This window comes from Capsicum annuum, chromosome 1 (assembly GCF_002878395.1).
Source record: "Capsicum annuum cultivar UCD-10X-F1 chromosome 1, UCD10Xv1.1, whole genome shotgun sequence".
Lineage (NCBI taxonomy): Eukaryota > Viridiplantae > Streptophyta > Magnoliopsida > Solanales > Solanaceae > Capsicum > Capsicum annuum.
The window spans coordinates 108,141,364-108,165,550 of NC_061111.1; positions in this window are offsets into that span (position 1 = coordinate 108,141,364).

Genomic DNA, 24,187 nt, shown 5'->3' on the forward strand with positions numbered 1-24,187 from the left:
TGATAACCCATACATGCATAGTATTCGTTGAAGGACTATGTCTGTAGTACATACCAAGTGCTTGATGAATAAGTTGTGATCTAATAGTAGGAAGTTTTCTCCAAATCATATGATGTCCAAATATTTGTTAAGACCGATATAGGTATGGAGTACTTGATGTAATACCCTGTTGAATGAAGTACGATCTAATAGTATGTTTTCTCCTATGGTATTATATGCTTATGATTTCAAAATTCTTAAAGTGACCCTTTATTGATTGTGATAACGAATAGATATTGGTGATCCCTAAATGCTTGAAGAGGTGCCTTAATGATTTTGACAATGAAGGAATGATTGTGATGATGAATTAATGATCGTGATGATGAATGTATGATTGTGATAATGAATGAATGATTGGGGGTGAAGGAATGAATTATTATGGTGATGACTAGTGAAAGAATGATTATGTTTTACTTTTATGTTATCGAGTCCTGAAGGTATTTATACCTGACAATTTATTTGTTGTCTAGAGCATGTGTTAGTTTTATGATAATTCCAGTCAAGCCATAACTCTTATGAATCAGTGGACTATAAAATTCTATATCCTCAGACAGTTATAGAACTTGAGAAATCTCAGTTATCTGGGTAATCTCTGTATCGCTAGTAATCTTGCCTTAGTGTTGTACTCAACTCTGATCTTGTAGTATTCCAGTTTTTAGTTCTGGCCTCGTTAGTGACCGAGTAATCTATTCAACTCTGTATCTTCAGTCAGATACCGTAATTCAGTAGTATTCTGTCAAATATTGAACTATGTGAATTCAGCTTTACTCAATCAGATCATTTGAGAAATATGCTCAGTGTCATATTTAGCTCAGTTTATGTTCAGTTGAGAATCAATTCAGAGTCATTCAATTAGGAGTAAAAACTAGCACCGAGCGAGTTCAAGGATGGAGGCTCCCTGTCAGAGAGGCTGAGTCGTTAGGAATAATCCCTGAACTCCAGAACTACATAGCAAACACAGGATGCAGGAGTCCCCATCAGTAGAAGTTGTCACCTATGGGAGGTTTGATGATTATATTGCCTTAGGACGACTTCCTATAAGGGTCATCCCATTAGACAGGCTTGACTAGACTAGAGAGATCTTTACTCGTGGTAAGGTATTGACACCCTTCTAGCTGGGGTCACAGGTTGGACCCCACCTATGGTAGGTCGGGGCATGTCAGTGAAGTAACTACTTCCTATAGTTGTAGTTTCAGTATCAATCTTCAAAATTTAGGACTGTGAGGTACAGTCATATATCTCAGCGAGGATCTCAGATAGTTCCCTTGATTCATGGGACATCCCGTCAGATAGGCCTGGTCTCATGTAAAAATAATTTTTATCATATGTAGAGATATCCCATTAGATAGGCTTGATCTCAAACCCATATGCTGTTGAGTATTCTTGTTATCATATCTAGAGATCTCCAATAAGATAGGCTTGATCTCTGTCCCATATTATGATGAGTATTCTTGTTATTCGATTTAGAGATCATCCGTCAAATAGGATTGATCGCAGTCATAGATTCTGTTGAGTATTCTTGTAGTCAGATTCAGACATGATCCTTTTCTTATCATTCATAATATATTTTGGAATCATCCATTAGAGAGGTTGATTTATGACCCAGTCAGTAGAGAGCAGTGAGCTCAAAATTCAGTCATTGAAGTATGTCTATCCCGTTAATCAATTATCAGTATCAGATGATTCAGTTATTTAGTATCTCAGTGTTAGTAGTGAGTTCAAATGAAAGTAACCTGGTATTGATAACTCTCAAATTACACTCTTGAATGGGTGTAAAAGATCGTTGTCAATATAAAACCCAACTAGGTTGGGGTCGAATCCCACAGGGAATATAATGTGTACTTCAATTTGTTTATGAAATACTTTACTGGTAGTTTAATGTTTTCGGAAATGGGGGTTTAAGGTCCACAGAGGGTTAATTGTTACTTTCAATACTTTAGTGTTTGAAATCAGTCTAAATAGGAAACCAGAGTTATGTTCACCATGGGTTTTCGTAATTGACCGATACTAGGTAGTGCTTGGACTTCTTGAAGTAAGTAGAAATAGCAGAATATCCCTGACGACGATATTATCTAACTTATCTCTCGACCTCACCAGACAATTTATTATCTAATTCTCTCGAACTTAGATAACTTATCTATATCCAATAGGATTTTATCTCAGGTAGATCAATCCAGTTACGGCATTGATCTTTAAATAGAAGGTTGGTAGCTTCCGAGTCCCTATTGATAATTCATGACCTCTAGTCTATTTCTCCATTAGAATAAAATAAAACCTAAGGCATAACCTAATGTTTGCAACAAGTAGATTTCAGTTAAAAAAACAAAATTTCAAGACGTCCTACTACTCTTTGAATCCGTTAAGTACCTGGTAACTTATCAAACCCTAGTCCATGGATCCCATAACTCCGGCTAGTGGAATTAGCCACTCATATTTGATGAACAAAATACAAAGTTGAATTCATGATAATAAGGATAAACTTACGAACGGATGAAAAACAACAAGTAGTTTTTTTGAATTTATTCCCGAAAATAGGAATCCACAAATAGTTGAAAGTGTTCAAGAAAATAAAACTCTCCCCAAAACTAAAAAAAGAGAGAACTCCCTAAATAAACCCTAAAAGATGCTATTTATACCAAAGCCTAATTAAGTAAATAAAATAGCAAATTCAATCAATTCTGGTATTAGGTGATGCCCAAACTGACACTGCGTCAAGAGGCAGACTTGCTCTAGTTTCTTCAATACTCTACCTTAGGCTGATGATGACTCTGACACCGCGTCAAGGATTTGATGGCATATTACTAACATCACCAGATGTTTTCTCCTATGACTAATTTTCTGTAGAAGGTTGACGCCATTCTTGATGCCTTATGACCTACTTGACGCCACATCAAAGACGTCGACAGAACTGCTTCTTAGCTCTAATTCCCTGGTTAAGGTGACACTGCTTCTGATAGGCTATGACAAGGCTGACAACTTATCATGGATGTTTTCAGCCATGTTTTCTTCTCTTTTGCTAAGATTTTCAACTCTTTTGATCCATTGTCATTTATTTCCATTCCTTCAGCCTCTTACTGCAATATCATGAGCAAACACATCAAAACAACAAGAGTTGCTTCAGAATTCACAATTATTTTGATCTAAAAAGAATTAAATGTGTTAGATTTTTCTCACACATCAACATCCTCAACATAAAACAATTTCTTGTCCTCAAGAAATAAATTAACTAAGAGAATACAAAGAACATTCAGCAGTCGACAATCATTTTAGCTTAAAACTCATTTCCCGCCTCCAAGGTCAATCACTTTAAACTACTGTGTATCTTATTAAAAAGCAGCAATGTAACACAAGGGATTCCATCCATGGTACCAACAATCATCCTTATATCAATATGAAACTACCAAAACAAGTAAGTCACTTAGAAACATACTAGCGTGCCCTCACAATAAACAATTTCCCCTTTTTCTCTTACTGTAGAAATCAAAGTATCAACATGGGGATCATCACAAAAACACTCACTCTCAGATGAAGTTCCAACCAATGTATGCCAAATACCATATGCTTGCCCTTATCTTCATTACCAAAGCCTCTAGACAGGTAAGCTAGGATCACTATAGGTCTTTCTTAAGATTGTAACGTAGGCTAAGGGCCGGTATGATATTATACGGCATTTAAAGTGACTACCCTCTTTGGAACTACTTTAAATTATGGGGTCCACTTATTAACTTCTTTTTCTCTCTTTTTCTTTTCTCTTCTTTTTCTCTTTTCTTTATCACCCATTCAGAATGAGTGGTTCTTTCTTCCTATTCGAACAGATTTCTTTTCTTGCTCATTTGAACTAACACCCAATATTCTATTTCTTTTTCACTTATTCTTTTTCTTTTACTCTACCCTTTTTGATACCTAATATACATCATGCACCCATATGATAGCCACCCTAAACTTAGGTTGTTTGCCTAAGTCAAGGTACACAGTGACCAAGGAGGACCAGGGCCAAAACAGGTTCACTATGATCTAAAACGGAAGTTGATAGGTATTATAGAAAGAAATGGTTAATTTAGGCTCAAAATAGGGATTAAGTGGTAATTTGTACACAGGAAATGTCATTTTACATTAAAAAGTGACTCAATTCAAAAACGTCCTATGATCCTTTCCTAACCTCTATCTTTCAACTAAGGTAAGATGAATTGGGCAAGTTCTGGATTCGGTACTACAAAGGGAACTCAGTAGAGATATCACATACACAAGGAACACAAGCTTATCACTAGCTACTACCGATCTACTTCATGCAGTTGTTCAGCAGTGGTTACTGAGCACTAGACTAATGCCCTAATCGGATGCACAGTGGTCACACCTAGATGCAATTCACACAATCATGCAAGACAAACCATTAGAGAGATGTTTAAAATCACAAGATAAGTTAACTGCGTACAGTACTTGCACTACTCCTATTTTGTTATAGAATATGCTACAACAACATGATACCCTACACCCTCAACTTAAAATCAAAACAAAATAAAACTAAGGGCTAGGGTATACCTAGAATCAATTAAATCACAAATCATGGGTCCTTGACCCTGCAGCAGTGTCATCCTCATCAAGAGCTTCCCTATACTCTGGTTCAGCTACTCTACCAGACGAGGATTCTATATCCCTCACTCATAGTGCTTTATCCCATTTCCAATTTTCCTCTAGGGATGATTGTGTTGCCTTTTTCTGATCTACTTTCTTTTGTTCTGTTAGCTCATATCTGTCTCTAGTGTCTTCTCTGCCTTTTTCTTCTTCTTTGACTTTTTCTCAGCTTTTCTCTTATTCTTATAATCCTCTTGTCTCTTTCTCTTACCTTTTTTAGCTTCTTTATTTTTCTTCTTTCCCTTTTTCACTGGCTCCGCAGTGAGATCAAGGATTAAGGGTTCATTCTTAGATTATTCAGCTACCTCCCCCGCAAGCATCATAAACTGGTGTTGTTGTAACACCACCATATCAACCTTTACCTTATCTAGGGCCACTCTAAATTCAACAAGATCTACTCCAATCAATTCTTATGACCTTGCATCAAAATGGTTCTCCAAACCCATCACCCGTTCAGTAAATATAGCAAAAGGATCAAGAGCATCCTTAATTCTCCTATCTACAGCAAAAAAAAATTGGTTAGCGAAGGCATGTAGTAGCAACTCACACTATTTAGCCTGTTTGCCTATTTTTCTGATATCAATCGGCTGTGCTGTAATTCCCGCTAGTGCTGTAGGAGATGAAGGGCTTGGCTCATTTTCAAGTACTGAACCTGCCTGTACTGAAGAGTTTGGTGGTGTAGCCTCAGAGTCTTACAGCTCTACTTTAGGTACTAAACTAGAGCCTACAACTAATTTTTTCACCTCAACCCTCACCTCGGTATCAAGTGTCAATCTTGGCAATTTTTTATCATATAGGGTTATGGGTCTTAGTGGCATACATCGTATCATTAATCCCTATTATTTTTTATACCCTTGCCTCTATGCATCACCTGGTGACCAAATAAAGAAATTGGCAAGTGGTGTCAGACCTTGTTACCTGAATCTTGATCTCTTCATCAATGATCTCTCCGAAGTCCATCTTAAGGTTGGCCACAAGACATGCAACCAATATAGCTCGATCATCCCCAAGAATGTTATCTCTATCAGTTGGCATCAAATAGGTGCGTACAACACCCCACCATAACTTTGCCTCTTGAGTCAAAGAAGCTTTGTAAATCTGCTCACTATGTCTGCTCAGCCATAACAGATCTCCTTCCACTATTAGTGTAGCTAACTAAAGATGCTAATTGTTCTTACTTTTCAGTCGATGGTAAAATACTGGATTTGTGGCTTGAGGAATAAAGTTGGGTCTATGTAGAAATGTGTTGATAGTCATGTCAGAAATATCTATATTTACCTCACAAACTGGAACTCTGGTCAGCAAAGTCTGATCTTTTCTGGTCTCTCCATTCTTGCACATACTCTCTAATCTAGCTTGGTAGTTCGCATTGAAGTCCCGAACTATTGTAGGACAAAATGGCTATCCTCCCTTACCAGCCTATCCTAGCCCATAGTCTTTGAACTTCTTCACAATTATAGGATACCTTGTCAATCCTGTGATGATGACTCTCTTTTCTGAAAAAATTAGCCGTCTGGCAGATCTTCTTTTTATTCTGATGAGACCTTTGAGGAATATGTTCTCTGCTTCAGAGATCTTCCATCTGGCATTCCCTCGAACCTCAGGATTCTTGCATTTTATCAAAGTTCCTTCTAAACTTTATTGTCAGTCGAAGGAGTCTTTGAGGATAGTTCCTCAGAATTAGATTTGTTAGACTCAGCATGTCCTGCCTTTGGTTCTTCAGATTTAGCCTTCTCAGACTTAGGTTGTTTGGACTCATTTTTTATTGAACCCTCTTACTCAGAAGATTCACTCTCAGCTGGAGTTGTGGTCTCAGTATCATCACTATTCTCCACCCCGATGGGTTTACGTGGAGGAGGTGCCTTTGGACTTGATTTCTTTCTCTTTCACCTGAGCAATGGTTCTTTATCTTCATAATATGAGTCTTCATCAATTAGATTTTGAACCACCTTGGGCTTGGCAACTTTCTTTAGAGTGTTAGGATTCTTGCCTTTTGGTGCTATTTCTGTGTTCTTGTGATATCAAGAAAACAATATTTAGTACTCAATATTAAGAATACATACATTCTATTTGACTTCAATAACTTAAGAAAAAGAAGGTCAAGATAGTGCATTATCAACATGTTGTGATAACATGGCTGATAAGGCGTCACAGTTATGATAGCCTATCAGTTTTTTTGTCAGCTCTAAACAGACTTACTTTTCTTTTCTCAGGATTGTGATGACATTAATGATAAGGAGTCACGTTTGTGATAGCCTATCAGTGATGTCGTCAGTCCAGATTTTTGGCCCAACTCAGTTTTCATTATTAATTTAGCGACCAAATTTTCCTTAGAATCATATGGAGTTTTAACTCATTAAACTAGGGTTTTAATTTTTGCATTTTAAGCACCATTTCAACCCTGATTTCTGATTTTTATAGTAATGGAACAATCACTTTAACTTATTCTTGCCACTAAAAAGAAGAGTGAAGATGATCTTGATAACATACTTGATAATCAACTTTGACATCCTTATACACGAGATAGAAGAAAAGATGAGAGGTTGATTTTGAATGTGTTTACAATCCCACAACTATTAGGAAGGCTATTTCCTTGATCACTTGGGAATATTTTGAAAGGAAGTAAATATCCTAACTAAGGAAAGAAATAACAAAAGAAGGAAATAAAACTTAAAGAAGCAAAATAACAAAAAAAAACTTGAAAGGTTTTGTATCTGGGTCGGGTCAGATTTTAACTAATTTGGGCCCAGAGATCCAAAAATAGGGTAATGGATGATGAAAGCTTGTGATAAACTGTCATAAATGTGATAGCTTATCATGGGGGTCGTCAGGCTTACTAGAGAAGGTGTCAACCTTTGGTCTTTCTGACGACATTTGCGATAAGCTGTCACAGTTGTGATAGCCTATCACAAATGTCATCTAGACCACTTGTACCCTTTTCAATTCCTTCAATTTAATACCTAAATGAATAAAAACAAAATGCATGAAAATAAAATTTTGGGTTTCCTCCTAATAGCACCTGATTTAATATCGCGACACGACTTGGTCATATTAACTACTCAGACTTTGTCAAGATACCATATCGATACCTTATTACCATTTTCCTATAATACATCAACAACCGTAAAGATATTCATCTCCTCCAACAGCTTCATAGGAGGATGCATTTTGAATCTAGCCTCCCTTTTTCCATACCTGAACTTTAGGAGCAATATATCAACCAATACTCTTCCCATGGCTAATAGTGGTCTTCCTAAAATGATGGGTACCTCAAAATCAACATCAGAATCCAATACCAAAAAATCTGTAGGTAGACTAAAGTCATCCACTTTTATCGGCACATCATGTAATATACCAACTAATCGCTTCACCGATTTGTCTGCCATCACAAGATGCATCATTATGGGGGTAGGTTTCCCCAATCCAAGTTTCTTGTAGATATCAAGTGGAATCAGATTAATACTTTCTCCTAAGTCACATAAAGCTTTGGTAAACTTCTTGGACCCAATTGTGCACAGTATAGTAAATGCTCCAGGGTCAGGCACTTTTTACACTAAGGATCTAAAGAAACATCACTATAGTAGTAGATGTTGTCCACCGGATCACAACTTATCTTTCGTTTATTTGATAACAATTCCCTCATAAATTTAGCATAGTCTGATATTTGCTCAAGTACCTCCATCAATTGCACATTCACTGTCAGTTATTAAGTATTGCCCTGAATTTACGAAATTTTTCGTTATCTACTTTCTTCTTCAATCTCTGACGAAAGGGAGGTGGTGTTCTTGGCATTTCTTTCAATACCACTTCCCCTTCCTTTTTGTCTTCTTTCTCTGAAATATCAACAAAACAATCCAGCATTTTAGAATCCACTGGATCTCATCCTTCTAGTTCATCGAAACTTACCTTATTCTCCACAGCTTTGTCCATAGAAGGGCCAGATAATATCTTACCACTCCGAGTGGTAACCGCCATACAAGAACTATTAGTCTGTAGTTTTTGAACCTTATCACTAGGTAAAATACCATCTTTTCTCTGGTTTAGAGTAGCCTATAGTTGGCTCATCTGTTGCTCCAACTGCTTGATAGAAGTAGAGTGTGAGCTAACCAACTGACTGAGGGTAGAAAACTCACTCTTCATAGTAGTTACCCCCAAGTTAGTACCTTCAACTCCCTATAATAGATTTTCCATCATGTGATACCTGGAAATCTTGCCAGAACTAGTTGTTGCTATATCCCGACTTCTTGGAATAACATACAAACCACTCCAATTATTATTTCTCCAGTGTCCCTGCTCTCTATCTTTACAGTCAGGCTTGTCATAGAAAGTCCGACCTTGGTTCCCTTAGATATTGCCTCAGAAACCCCTCCTGATTACTCACATAGTTTTCCACCACATCAGCACCTGCAGAAATAGTACCCTGAGATTCCACAGCTTTAACTATTTCAGTTTTGCTGGATAGCAAGTGCTTGGCCAGCAAGTCCATCTGCGTCTTTAAATGGGCCATGTCCTGATCTTGATCTTCATCCCCTCTACGCTACTCCATAGCTATACTACCAGAAACAGTCGGGCTAGCCACTACAGAATCCCTAGTGTGCAAGCCCAACTCTGTTTGGTCATTCTATTCAGTTTATCAGAAGCATCTAGAAAAGAGAGATCAATGAATAAACCACCTATAGAATTTTCAAAAATTGGCTTTGTCATAGCATTGAAAGCTCTATACAAAGTCTCCATCAAGTACAAGTCAGCCATGTTGTGGATCGAACGTTATGCAAGTTTCTTCTTAAATCATTCTCAGGTTTTATACAATGCTTCAATCGGGAGCTGTCTAAAGTTGCTAATTTCATCCCTTAACCATACCCTTCTAGAGGGTGGAAAGAACCATTCTTGGAACACATATTTCAACTATCTTCAGTTGGTTATACAATCAGGCTCTAGTTCACTCAACCACATTGTTGCCTCTCCAGACAGAGACAACAAAAACAACCTCAACCTGATCGCATTTTGGCTCACTCCTCGATTGTCAAAGGATTTGAAAATGGTGATGAAGTTCACCAAATGTATGTTCAGATCATCACTAGGAAATACTCTAAATAACCCCTTCAGATTCAGGAGTTGGATCATAGTACTTGTTATGCTGAATTTTCCACCTGGTGCCAACGGTGGAGGAATGATATCACCCATTGCACCAGCTCCGTCCATTCTTTCATCATCTTCATCAGCCTCATATTGAATAGGTTGTTGACCATATCTTTCTCATACTGGACATTTTTTATTGACGTGTCACTGCACTGGTGTAGCAACTTTCTCAGCTCTCCTTGGGTTTTGAGGATTCAGTAATTCCTCATCAGCCAAGTCTTCATCATCAGGGTTCTAGTGACGTGCTTGTTGACCTAAATTCTACACATTCACTGGAGCCCTGGCCAAAGCAGCTAGTCTTTCTACTTCCTATTGTTCCGCTATTCTCCCTATCAGCTGAGGTTCCGGGTTGATTAGTAATAGTGGTTCTTCGAAACTTCTTGTTTTTAGCATAAACAACACAATACCTTAAATATAAAAAACAACAAATAAACGTCAATGAAAGAAACTTTACTATCAGCAAATTTTCAAACACAAACTTTTAGTCTGCAACCGTATTCCCCTGAAATGGCACCACTTTTGATATCGCTCAAATTACACTCTTGAATGGGTGTAAGCGATCGTTGTCAATATAAAACCCAACTAGATTGGGGTTGAATCCCATAGGGAATATGGTGTGAACTTTAATTTGTTTACGAAACACTATACTAGTAGTTTAATGTTTTGGAAAATAGGGGTTTAAGGTCCATAGAGAGTTAATTGTCACTTTCAATATTTTAGTGTTTGAAATCAGTCTAAATGGGAAACAAGAGTTATGTTCTCCATGGGTTTTGGGAATTGACAGATACTAGGTAATTCTTGGGATTCTTGAAGTAAGTAGAAATAACAGAATATCTTCGACGATGATACTGTCTGACTTATCTTTCAACCTCACCTGACAATTTATTATCTAATTCTCTCGAACTTGGATAACTTATCTATATCCAATAGGATTTTATCTCAGGTACATAAATCTAGTTATGAAATTGATCATTAAACAGAAGGTTGGTAGCTTCCGAGTCCCTGAGGATAATTCACAACCTCTAGTCTATTTATCCGTTAGAAGCAAATAAAATGTAAGGCATAACCTAATGTTTGCAGCCAGAAGATTTCAGTTAAAACAACAGAATTTCAATATGTCCTACTTCTCATTGAATCCGTTAAATACCTAGTAACCTATCAAACCTTAGTCCATGGATCCCATAACTCCGGCTAATGGAATTAGCCACTCATGATTTGATGAACGAAATATAAAGTTAAATTCATGATAATAAGGATAAACTTACGAACAGATGAAAAGAAACAAATAGTTTTTTTTTTTAATTTAATCCCAAAAATAGGAATCCACAAATAGTTGATAAGTGTTCAAGAAAATAAAATTCTCCTCAAAACTAAAAAAAGAAAGAACTCCCTGAATAAACCCTAAAAGATGCTATTTTTACTAAAGCTTAATTAAGGAAATAAAATAGAAAATTCAATTAATTCTCAGATTAGGTGACGCCCAAACTGACGCCGTATCAAGAGGCTGATGCCCTATCACGGATGGCGTCAGACTTCCACCAGTATCTTCAATTATCTTCCTTTAGGCTGACGATGACTCTGACGCGGCGTCAAAGATCTAACAGCATCACCAATGTCGTTAGATGTCTTCTCTCTATTGCTGATTTTCTGCTTAAGACTACGCCATTCTTGATGCCTTATCACCTACTTTACGCCATGTCACAGACGTCGTCAGGACTGCTTCTCAGCTCTAATTCCCTAGTTAAGGCTAACGCTGCTTTTGATAGTCTATGACAAGGATGATGACTTATCACGTATGTTGTCTGCCATGTTTTCTTCTCTTTTGCTCAGATTTTTAACTCTTTTGTTCCATTGTTGTTTATTTCCATTCCTTCTGCCTTTTAATGAAATATGATTATCAAGCACATCAAAACAACAAGAGTTGTTTTAGAATTCATAATTATTTTGAGCTAAAAAGTAGTAAATGTGTAATCTTTTGCTCACACATCAGGTATCTGAGTTTTTATAGCTAGAATTGTGATTCTTGTGACTATGGCTTATGCATTCATATATGTGTATTCATTCGTTACTTTCATGATTATTTCAGATTAGTAGTTGTTCATGCATGGGCAATTGCATTTAGCGTTACCTTATCTGCATACTCAGTACATTCTTGTACTGACGCAATTGTGCTATGGTGTTTTATTTGGCACCATAGGTTTAGAGGCACAGGATCCAGAGTATCCTCAGCAGTACAGTCCTAGCTAGCAATAGTAGCAGTGAGTCCTTTTCATTCGAGGATGAATCTCAGTTTACTATTACTACATTAGATTTTGTTTATTTTTAATTGACAGAGTTTGTTGGGGACCTGTCCCATGAACTCCACAGTTCAGACAGTTTAGAGGTATTTCGGATGGATATTAATATATTAGTGTTTATATTTTCAGTTTGAGTATGTATAGATATGTTGAACCTTTTGGCCAGTTTCCTCATTTATCTCAAATATTATGCATTGTACAGGTACGGATATTAGTAAAGGGTTAGCTTGTGGTCCCTCGGGGTCACAAGCATCGTGTAATGACTAGGGGGTAGTCTTGGGTTGTTACACCTCCATAAATACCAAAACACATTAATATGTTGAAAAATCAAGCCTAACTATCTAGTTAGCCAAAGACTGAGCCTCTAAGGACAAAGGCCTCTCCTAGATCAGAAGATTCACTAACTTACCCATGCTAGTCGACTTTTGGTTCAAGGTATCAACAACCACATTAGCCTTACCCGAATAATAGAAAATAGTGTAGTTATAATCCTTAAGCAACTCAAGCTAATGGCGTTACCATATGTTAAGATCTTAATAGGTGAAGAAATACGGAAGGTTTGATGACCCAAGAAAATCTTATAAAAGATTCGATACAGGTAGTGCCTCACAAACTTCAAAGCAACAATAATCACGCATAACTCCAAAACATAGGTAGGGTAATTCCCCTTTTATTTCAATTGATAAGAAACCTAAGCAATCACCTTAGTGTTCTACATCAACTAAACACCTCAACTAATACTTAAACAATTAAAAAATACAACAAAACCCATGCCCTCCTTGGGCAATATAAAGGTAGGAGTTGAAGTGAACAAATCAATAAGCTTTTTTAAAGCTCACCTCATATGCAATTAACAACAGAAAAGGAAACCTTCTTCTAAGTTAGCTAGGTTAATAGAGTAATAATATATGAAAAAACCCTCTATAAAACACTGATAATAGCGTGTTAAAATAAAAAACACTAAATTGCAATACAACAATTAGGCCTAGCGCAATCACAAAATTCTAGAATCATGGTCAGATAGACTATAATACAATCTGTGGTCAACAAGTGAACTAAGAAAGACATAAAATCCAACTAAAACACACTCTTAGAGAGCTTAGAATAGCACTTCTCATCCCTTAATCTCTAAACCGCAATCCATAATTACTCCTCATAAATGATCTCACTCTTGGAATAAACCAAGATATTATCTTTAAATATAATAATAATAAAGTTGAGATATAATCAAAATACTTGGTTCATAAAGTCCAAGAATGCGGCTGGGGAATTGGACAACCCAAATGACATAACCAAGAACTCATAATGACAATATCTATGAAAAAAAAGTTGTCTTAGGAATACCTAAAGCTCTAGTCCAAAATTGGTGACACCCAAACCTCAAATTAATCTTTGTATACACCAAAACACCAGAAAGCTGGTCAATTAAATATTCAATACTAGGAAGGGGACACTTATTCTTAACCATCACCTTTTTCTACTACTTATAGTCAATACACATCTGCATTGACCCATTTTTTTTTCTTCACAAACAAATAGGCTTTCTCAAAGATGGCACACTAGGAAAGATTTATCCCTTATCGAACAACTCCTATAACTTATCTTTAATTTCTTTAACTCTAAAGGGGCCATCCTATAAAGAGGACTAGAAATGGGCTTGGTGCACAATTTAACATCAATAACAAAGTCAATATCACAATTTAGAGGTATACCAAACAAATTCACTAGGAAAACATCCACAAACACCTAAAAACATGAATAATATCCAAAGTAGGAGGTGAAGCAACACTATTATCATGAATATGAGCCAAATAAGATGAACACCCCCTCTAAACAAAGTGATAGGACCAAAGAAAAGATACGACTATCCTAGGACCCAAATAAAGAACACCCTTCAAAGCTATCCTCGACACACCCAACAAATCTATGGTAACAGATAAGGACACCTATAGAATCAAAGAGTCTTCTATGAGGGTATTTATATAGATAAGAACACCAAGAGTCTCACATGTGGTATCAAAATCTAATGAAAAATATCCAGACACATAGGAGAAAGTCAATCTTAAATAAAGTAACACAAATGCAGAATTAGAAATAAATAAGGATGATACTTATGAAGACAGCATCGGAAGCCTCTACGTCTGTCTTGGCAGCTATAGCATAGTACTGACCACCTCCACCATATGACTAGGTAGTCCTTTGACCACCATCCAGGGCACTACTATCTCTGCCTTTTACATACCTAATAGAACCTTTACCTCTTAATATTGAATAAAGAATTATATTTGAAAATGCAATAGGGATAATCATTTGCCGAATATATAATCTCATCACACACATAGCAGAGCATGTAGCCTGCCTCAATTGAAGGATATATGGATTAACTAGGATGAAAACCAAGAGCTGCCAAACCAGAAGGCCCACTAACTGAACTCTTCAAGACTTTCTACACTATTATCCCATGATGCTCATGGAAGCCTCTAGAATCTCTACCTTGAGGTATACGACCTCTAAACCCACCCTTATGGAATAGTTTTTTGGTGCCTCTTTGATATTCTTAAATAATAGCCTCAGTCATCTTAACATAATACACAATACTCTAAAATGATGCTCTATGCACTATATTTGAGTCGTAGCAAGCTTAGGATAAATATCAAATCCCTTTACAAATTTCTAAATCATCTCAGGCTCGGTGGCAATACTGGCATAAGAATATCTAAACAAGGTATGAAGTCATATCTCATACTTGGAAGCAGTCATGGAGCCCTGCTCCAAGTAGTCAAACTCATCTGCCATCTGAGCATTCAAACTTAAAGGCACAAACTTGTCAGTAAATGCTTCTCTCAATTGATCATAAGTAATCTTTGGAGAACCAATAAGTGATCTCCACAAATATCTGGTTGAATCTCTTAAGTGGTATGTATTATAAGAAACCCTATATGACTCAAGAAAATAAAGATATTGCAACTTCACAAAACAATCCATCAAGAACATAATGGATCCTTACCTATAACACCACTAAACCTAGAAGGACCGAAACAAATGAATCTATCAAATCTCTTCAATCCTTGGAAATCATAGCTGCACTCGTAATAGTTTGAAGCATGACGATTCTAGATGGCTGAGGAGGCATCACAGTAAAAAGCTAAACTAATGACTTCAGAATACGATACTTATATCCTGATACTAAAAGTGGAATCACACTCGTAGTCTATGGTGTACCATGAGATGACAACAGTACAATAGAAAGATCCCTACTCGAAGACAAGAATAGAAAATAATGAAACATTATTTAGAACACAAAGTATGAATGATTCAAATGTTGACGAATAAAATAATGAAAGTTTCAAAATACATCTTATAGCCTATTGAAGATTGATACAAATATTGATGTACCGATTTGCGAAACTCTATTAGACACCTCATTCTTACACAGTTGATACCAATTAACCTGGATACTCTAATACATACTTGACACAATCCAAAAACAAAGGGCGTATGGTACTAGTTGTAGCAAGCCTTGAAAAATAAGCCTATCACTAAAATTAATTTATAAGATAGAAAATGACTACTAAAAGCTCAAGTCAAGACTTACAGAGTGAAGGTGAACCTCACAAATATGAAAATAATAGAAATACAATCAAAATAACAAACTAAATCCCAAAACCGTATTTCATAGTGTAGGAACCATTAGTACAACTCAAAGTCAGAATATACATAGGATATCAAAAAATGGAATGAACTTTGTCTCTAGATACAATTAGATATAGTCTAAATAAAAAAGGTTCTACACAACTCTGAATGCAAAGATCAACGACTACCTTGAAGTAACTATAAATATTGCATAGATTAACTCTGGATACATAGATCTACAAATGATGCTAGAACCTATATTGCGCACTCATACTAGGATCTGTATTGAAAAGGCATTGTAGGGATGATTGTAGGAAGTTTGTATTAAGTAGCTATCATAGGCCGATAGAATAACGTAGAAAATAAAACATATAAATACAAACTAGGGATAGGTCACTTGTAATCAGCAAATGTCCCAAATGATAGCCCACACCATCTCCACTGTTAGTTCAATCATATTAACATATTGTAAATATAGGTATGAAAAGGAAGCACAAATGTACAAGTACCCAAATTCTAGTAAAATAAGATAAAATAAATGGACAAATATCATTTCATGGACAAAAATACAATCAAAGAACAAGCACAATATATGGAATTTAATAACGAAGAAGATGATTATGATGTGATGCATGAGGTTATCACATAACCTTCATATACACCTACTGATTTTTGCTCTTGTGGTAGGACTCATGGGGGGTTCATCAATCCATATACAACCAACATCCAATACTAATATCCATAACTCTTCTCTTGTAAAAACATCGATATAGGATTTTTAAAGATGTCATATATTCAGTGAAAAAAAGACAGTATTTCCAGTATTTCCATGGTAGTATTCATGAGTTAATATGATATCATGATGTAACGCTCATAACCAACTAAAATTAGAATATTTAATATCCAACCAATATACCAACCATGTAAGCCAAGAATCCACTCAATTAAACTAACCACCTATTATCTGATATAATCCAGCGACCATCAAATGAAATATGCAAGAAAATGTCATTGACACCATGTAAATCCCAAAATCTATGCTTATTCTACAAAAAAGAGCTCAACCAAACATACATATATCAAATACCAGACTATAAATTTTATAAGACCCACACGGCTGTACTATCAAATAATGTATCAAAATCACCAAGTGTTATCCCCTTAGGCCCCTACAGGGATACATAAATAACCTAAACACATTTTCCATGATAGAACAACATACCCATAACATACTTTTACATTATTATTAACTATCCAACCTAGTCTGAAGAAAGTTAATCTATAATCTACCTCAAATGTAAAACTAGAAAAATAAGCCTTTCTCACCGAGCATTCATCATGTGCACAAACTCAAAAATTATCTAAAACATACAAATATAGATTTTATATGTCAAAAGAAACCCTACATTACAAAAATTACCCAGTTATGAATTTGGGTCAAAATGTATCCCCAAAATGGGTTTTTTGGGAAAGAAGGATTTAATAAAAATTATTATCCAAAATTATTTTTTATGATTTTAAAGGAACTCATACAAAAAAAAAGTGAAAAATAGAGTAAACTTGGTGTTCGAATAAATAAAATGATAATTTGGGTCCTCTCAGGCTAAAATCCACCTTTAAATCCATGTTTAAAAAAGATATAAATGATAGAAGAAGGAAAAGTAATTGTAATTGAGATTTGGTGCTTAACCAAGTTGAAAAATGGATGAAAATTCTCAAAAAGTCAAACCCGAAGCTTTAAGTTTCAAAATAGAGTAAAATTCATGATGGAAAAAAAAGCCACCCAAGCATCGCTTAAGCAACTATATATTGCTTAAGAGACTAGGCATCTCTTAAGTTAACCCTGCCTTATTTTGTACATGGCTTGGCTCTCACTTAAGCCACAACCACCTGACATGCCAGTGTCGCTTAAGCAACCATGCCTTCACTTAAGTGGCTATCACTTAAGTAATCATGGTATCTATTTGGTGAGATTTGCTCTATTAGGAAAAGTCACTTAAGCGACCCCTTAGGATTCATCAAAAATCCCTATTAGGTAAATGAACTATGCTAACCCACTATTTTTGATGCTCAGAACTCAATGGTGATATCAATTTTTTGAAAAAACATAATTTTCCAAAATTGACCCCCAAAACCTAATTTAATGATTTCCTAAATAGAGAGTTGAAATGAGATATCAAAACTATAAAATATCACTAACCAATTTACCAATCTAAAATCAATGTTCTAGATCTACTGGCATAGTCTATGTTTTCATTCGATGGACAGATCAAAAGATGTTGTCTAAAGTCTACTAATAAGCTTTTCAAACTACAAAAAAGCACAATCTCTCTCAAATAACACCAAAATACATTAGGAACTATGACAATGATCCTCATTCCCTAGAAATAGCATAAATCAATCATAGGGAGAGGTAAATATTCAAATTACACAGAAATAAATATTTCATAAAAATCATCAAAAAGGAAATCATTACAAAAGGATACTTATTTTTATATGTCACCTTGTTCAACTATCAATAATCAATACACATATGAGTAGAACCACCCTAATTCTTAACAATCAAGACAACGTACCCTAAAGTAATATACTAGGTTGGATAAATCACTTATCCAATAACTCCTGCAACTAATTCTTCAACTCCTTTAACTCTGTTTGGGTCATCCTATTAGGAGGAATAGAAGTGGGCTTGGTTCCTAACATAACATCTATAGCAGTGTTAACATCACAAATCATAGGCACATTAGGCAAATCTATGGGGAAAACATCCACAAACTCACATACAATACAAACAGAATGTGAAAAAGGTGGTAAAAACACACTAGTATCACAAATATTATCAAACTAATATAAATATCCCCTCTTAACCAAGAAACGATCCTAAATAAAAGATAAAAACCTCTTGGGTTATGAATGAAGTACGCCCTTCCAACCTATCCTTCGCATACTCAGTGAAGCTAAGATCACCGTCTTTGCGTAATAGTCTAGGAAAACATATTAAGGAGCTTACCAATCTATGTCCTAAATGATATCAAAATCTACCATATCTAAGACAATCATATAAACACAAGTCTCGCGCCCAGCAAAAGTTATAACACAAGACTGATACACTTATCCACCACTAAAGAGTTTCTTAAAGATATAGATACGCTAATATTTATGGAAAAATGATCACTAGTTGCATAAAAAATTGAAGTAAAATATGCCAATACATTGGAGAAAGTTAATCTCGAGTCAAATAACATAGATGCAAATCTATAACAAATGGGGATGATATCTACAATAAAGATATCAGAATGCTCTTTCTGTGGTCTAGTTCAAATAGCCTAGAAGTGTCCACCACCACTACCTGAATGAGTAGCCCTGCAACTACTATTATGGGTTCCACTATCTCTGTCTCATGCAATTCTAGTAAAACCTCTACCTCTCACAATTAATATAAGATTTTCCCTAAAATAATGAGGGAATTTCCTTGGCCATATCTCCGACCTCATCACAAATAAATCAGCCTCTGCAGATTGGCTCAATAAGTGAAGGTGAAACTAAGCTAGAACGACTCTTCAAAGATGCTTAAACATAAAAACCACCACCTGACCCTGCAAGGCTTCCTAAACTAGTCTACCATGATACCCATGACAATCTCTAGAATCATTGTGTAATTATTTATTTTTTCATGATTTTCGTGAAAAAATAATTTTTGTGTGATTTTCCCATTTTACCCCTCTTTGTGGTTAATTCATTGCAGTTCTGGGGAGTGAGAATGATATGCGTGATTCATAATGTATTCTGGTGTAATTTGTGAGAGTGTGGTTTTTGGTGGCTTGAAAAGCCTTATAGTTGACTTTTCTCAATATATATTGATTTGTTTATCGAATAGAAAAATAGATTGCACATAGATTTGAAACATTGATATAGGTTGGTAATATGGTTGGTGTGGTTTTGCAGATTTTATAGTTCATGTAAAATCAGGTTTTGGGGGTCCATTTTGTCAAAATGATATTTTTTTTAATTTTATACTTACATTGGGTCCAGAGCTTAAATTTTGTATGATATCATAGTTCATTTGCATACTCGAGTTTTTGGATTAATACAAAGGGTTCCGTGGGACTTGTGATTCTCCATGTCTCCAGTTAATGCTCCACTCAGGTGGTGCACTCGCTTAAGTGGTGTTTTGGTCACTTAAGAAACTCGCACTAATATCTAAAATATTGCTTAAGATATACCATGCTCGCTTAACCGATAGACTGGTCGCTTAAGCAATATTAGCATGCAAGACATTTGCTGCTTAAGCAAAATCCAAGCCTCATATATGATAAGGTGGGCTTTGCTCAATCGATGCCTATTCATTTAAGCGATAGCCACCTAAGATACCTGATAGTCTCTTAGGCAATGCTCAGGTAAATTATTTTACCATTTTTAAGAATTTTACAACGTTTTCAAGACTTGGAACTTGGGGTTCGAGAGTTTGAACATTTTTTTCTATTATTTATGATTTCTTAAGATCCAAATACCTATTACAATTACTTTTTTTTACTTTATCATTTAAATCTTGTTGAAACTTAGATTTAATAGTGGAATTTTGAGATTTTGTCTCGAAGGGCCCAAATTATCATTTCATTAATTTAAACACTAATATCACTCGAATTTCACTTTGGTTTTGACCTATACATTTTGTTAATATTAGGAAGAATGCTTTTGGATAAAATTCTAATTTTGCTCTTCTTTCTGGAAAACCCATTTTAGGTGTCCATTTTGACCCTTATTCAGAAGTATGAAATATTGGTATTGTTGGCTTTATTTTCATATAGTTAAAGTATTTTTATATTTTAGCTAAGTTTTTGGTCCGTGAATGAGGTGAAAACTCAATTATAAAGGCTTATTTAATTTGATTTTGGCAGTAAAGGTATGTTATGGTTTAACTTTCCATTTACTAGGTTGGGTAGTTAATAATATAATAAATGAATGCTAATGGTGTGGGGTTGTATCATAAGAAATGTGTTTAGGTAATTGATGTGCCCGTGCGAGGCCCTATACAGAAAATACTTAGTGGTCTTCAGACATTATTTTATATGTGTGACCGTGTTGGGTCTTATATGATTTTACAGTCATGTATTTGATATATGTATGTTTGATTATACTATTTTTTGTACAAAAATTTTAGATTTTAGGATTTATGTGGTATTAATGACATTTTTTTGAATGTTTTTGTTGATGGTTGCTGGATTATATTTGATCATGGATGGTTGGTTGATTTGAGTGGATTCTTAGATCATATTGTTGGTATATAGGTTGAATATTTTAAATTTGCATTTTGGTTAATTTTTTGAATTGCATCCTCATATCATAGTCATTTATGAAATATTAGTACCACTATGGAAATACTTAATATACTTGAAACACTTGCTTTTCTGACAAAACATGTGACATCTTTCAAAACCCTCTACTGATGTATTTTCCAAAGAGGTTATATGTATATTTATCTGGTAGATTATTTGTATATGGGTTGGTGAATTCCCCATAGCTCCTACCTCACGAGCATAACTCAAAAGTTATATAAGAGGTTGTACGATGACCTCGCACATCATATCATCATCATCATTATATTCATTGCATTACATATATTGTTTTTGTTTTTTGATTGTATTTCTATCCTTCACTTGCTATTTGTCCATTTGTTCTATATTCTTCTACTTTTATTTATGGTACGTGTATATTTGTGCTTCATTTCCCTACCTATATTTATTACATATGTATATGGTAGAACTGTTAGTAGAGACGGTGTGGGCTACCATTTAGGACATTTTTTTACTGCAGGTGACATTCTCATAATGTTTTTATATGCTTTATTTTATACTTTACTCAGTCGGCCTATGATATGTGCTAAGTACAAGTGGACCATAATCACAAATACTATGCCTTTTTAGTGCAGATCAAGCTATGAGTGCACTACAAAAATAGCTTATTCAGGTGGCCTTTGGAGTCTATTCGAGGTAGAGGTTGCTCTATGTATTCCGATTTGGACACTACTTTTTAAAAATTAGACTATGTCTTATTATATTTAGAGATTGAGTCCATTCCCTTTTTTGATATCCTATATATATTCTAACTTCGAGTTGTATTAGAGGTTCTTACACTATGAATCTATGTTATGGGATTTGGTTTGCTATTTTAATTGTATTTCCATTTTTATCATATTTGTGTGGTTTTAATTTGATGAGTGGTGATTTTACCACTCATTTACAATTATTTTTCGTGCACATTACCTTGTCTCAAATGAGTAACTGAGTCATAATTTAGATTTAATGAAGTAATATCAACTCATTGTAGGTATAGGAGTTAAACAAATAAGGGGAGGTGGCTAGGAGTTTGAAATGATCAAAAGGGAGGAAAAAAAGTGCAGTTGAAGACCTGTAGTGAACTAGCCTTAGGTACTGAAATCATCAACCCAGGTAAGTCAAGTGTTGATTCATGGGTCCCTTTCACCCATGAAGCTCAAAAATCTCTTTTCAAAATCCAAGATTTTTGTATGTATGAATGTTCATGATTTAAATTGAATCAAAATTCATGTTCATGATGTTGTAGGGCTTAGATTCATGTTTTAAATTACATATTCCAGTGATTGACCCTAGTATGTGATGATTTGTGTAATAATCATGATAAACCCTTTAAACTTATAAAATTATTTATGCAACTATGACAATTAGATACATTGATGATAGTATAACCAAAGTATGCTCCCATGTGTTCGATTAAATGCTTATGGGAAGGAAAACTACCATACTAGTATGATAATACGAATTCCCCATTTATGTACAAGTTTATGCATGTCATGTGTTTGATGAAATGTCTTAGTCAATGAGTTATAAATATATGTGTGGCCTTTGTGGTGCTTTAAAACTTGTACTTTATGAAATATCCAACTTTTTATATTATAGATTGTGATGTTGGTCATGTATTTAATAAAGTCATCCTTTGTTAGTTTCATGTTATCGAGTCCTGGGGTTACCTTTACCCAACAATTAGTTGTGTGCCTAGAGCTAGTGTCATGTTTTCAAGATACTCTCAGCCGAGCCATGTTCATAAAAATTCATTCAGTAATGTAACTCAGGAAAACTCAATAAACTCAATAATCTCAAAAATCTCAAAAATTCAGTAATCTCATCAGTATTTCGTCAGTCAATAGAAGTCAGTTAATTCAGTCTAGTTTAGTTTAGTAATCCATGTTCAGTCTCTATACAGATGGGAGTAGGAATTAGCACTGAGTGAACCTAAGGATGGGAACACACACTGTCTAATAATGGTGTGATTCTTAGAAGTCATCCTTGCATTCCAGAACTATGTAGCCAGCCTAGGTTGAGACATCAACACTGTCAGATAAGGGTTGATGAGGTGGATAAGCACTGTTAGATGAGGGCCCCACCATTCTCTTTTAGGGACACTATCAGATAAGGGTCATCCGCAGCTTGTCCTTATAAGTAGTGCGGTATTGACACCCTTCTAATTAGGGTTACAGATTGGACCCCAAGTCAGCCATAATGGTGTATTAGGGGTATATCGGTTAAATAACTACTTCTCATAGTTTTAGTTATAGAATCAGGACTGTCTGATATGGTCATTCAATCTCACTAATAGAACTCAGATAGTTCTACAAAATTTAGGACTGTCAGATACAGTCAAATCAGAATAGTACAACACATAGTTAGTTCCATTAGGAACTAGACTGTCAGATACAGTCGCTCAGTGTTAGTTATTTCATTTATATATTTATTAGTATCTCATGTTATCATTAATCAGACTCAGTAATCATGTTATCATGAACTTAGTTACAATTAATATGTATTCATACATATATTCTCATGTTCATATTATCCAATAAGTTAGTATAGGTCATACATGTTAACCCTTCGCATTTATCCTACTTTACATGAATACCAGTACATTCAAATGTACTGATGCATTTGCATTATGGTAGTTTATACCATAGGTTCAGAAGCACGAGCTCCAGAGCATCAGTAGTGTTTCAGTCTCAACAGTCAAAGTTAGTAGTGAGTTCTCATCCTTTGAGGACATGACCATTACTTTATTATTTCATTAATTAATTTATTTTCATAGTTGGAGTTAGTTAGGGAAATGTCCCATCAACTTCTTATTCAGACAGTACGGTCAGTTAGAGGCTTTCCAGAATACAGTATGTTTAGATAGTTTATTTTAGTTGTTTTGGGTATTTCATACCCCATCCATATGTTATGTTTTATCAGTTATGTTATAGTTTTGAACCTTATGGCCTTACAACCTTTATTTCTGCATTTATACAGTTTATTATGCAGTGTTCTGGTATAGATATCAGTCCTGGGTTAGCTTATGGTCCTTCGGGATCCTGAGTATCATGTAGCATTCTGGGTACCAAATTTAGGGCGTTACATAGCGAGACTTGCACGATCGCGACT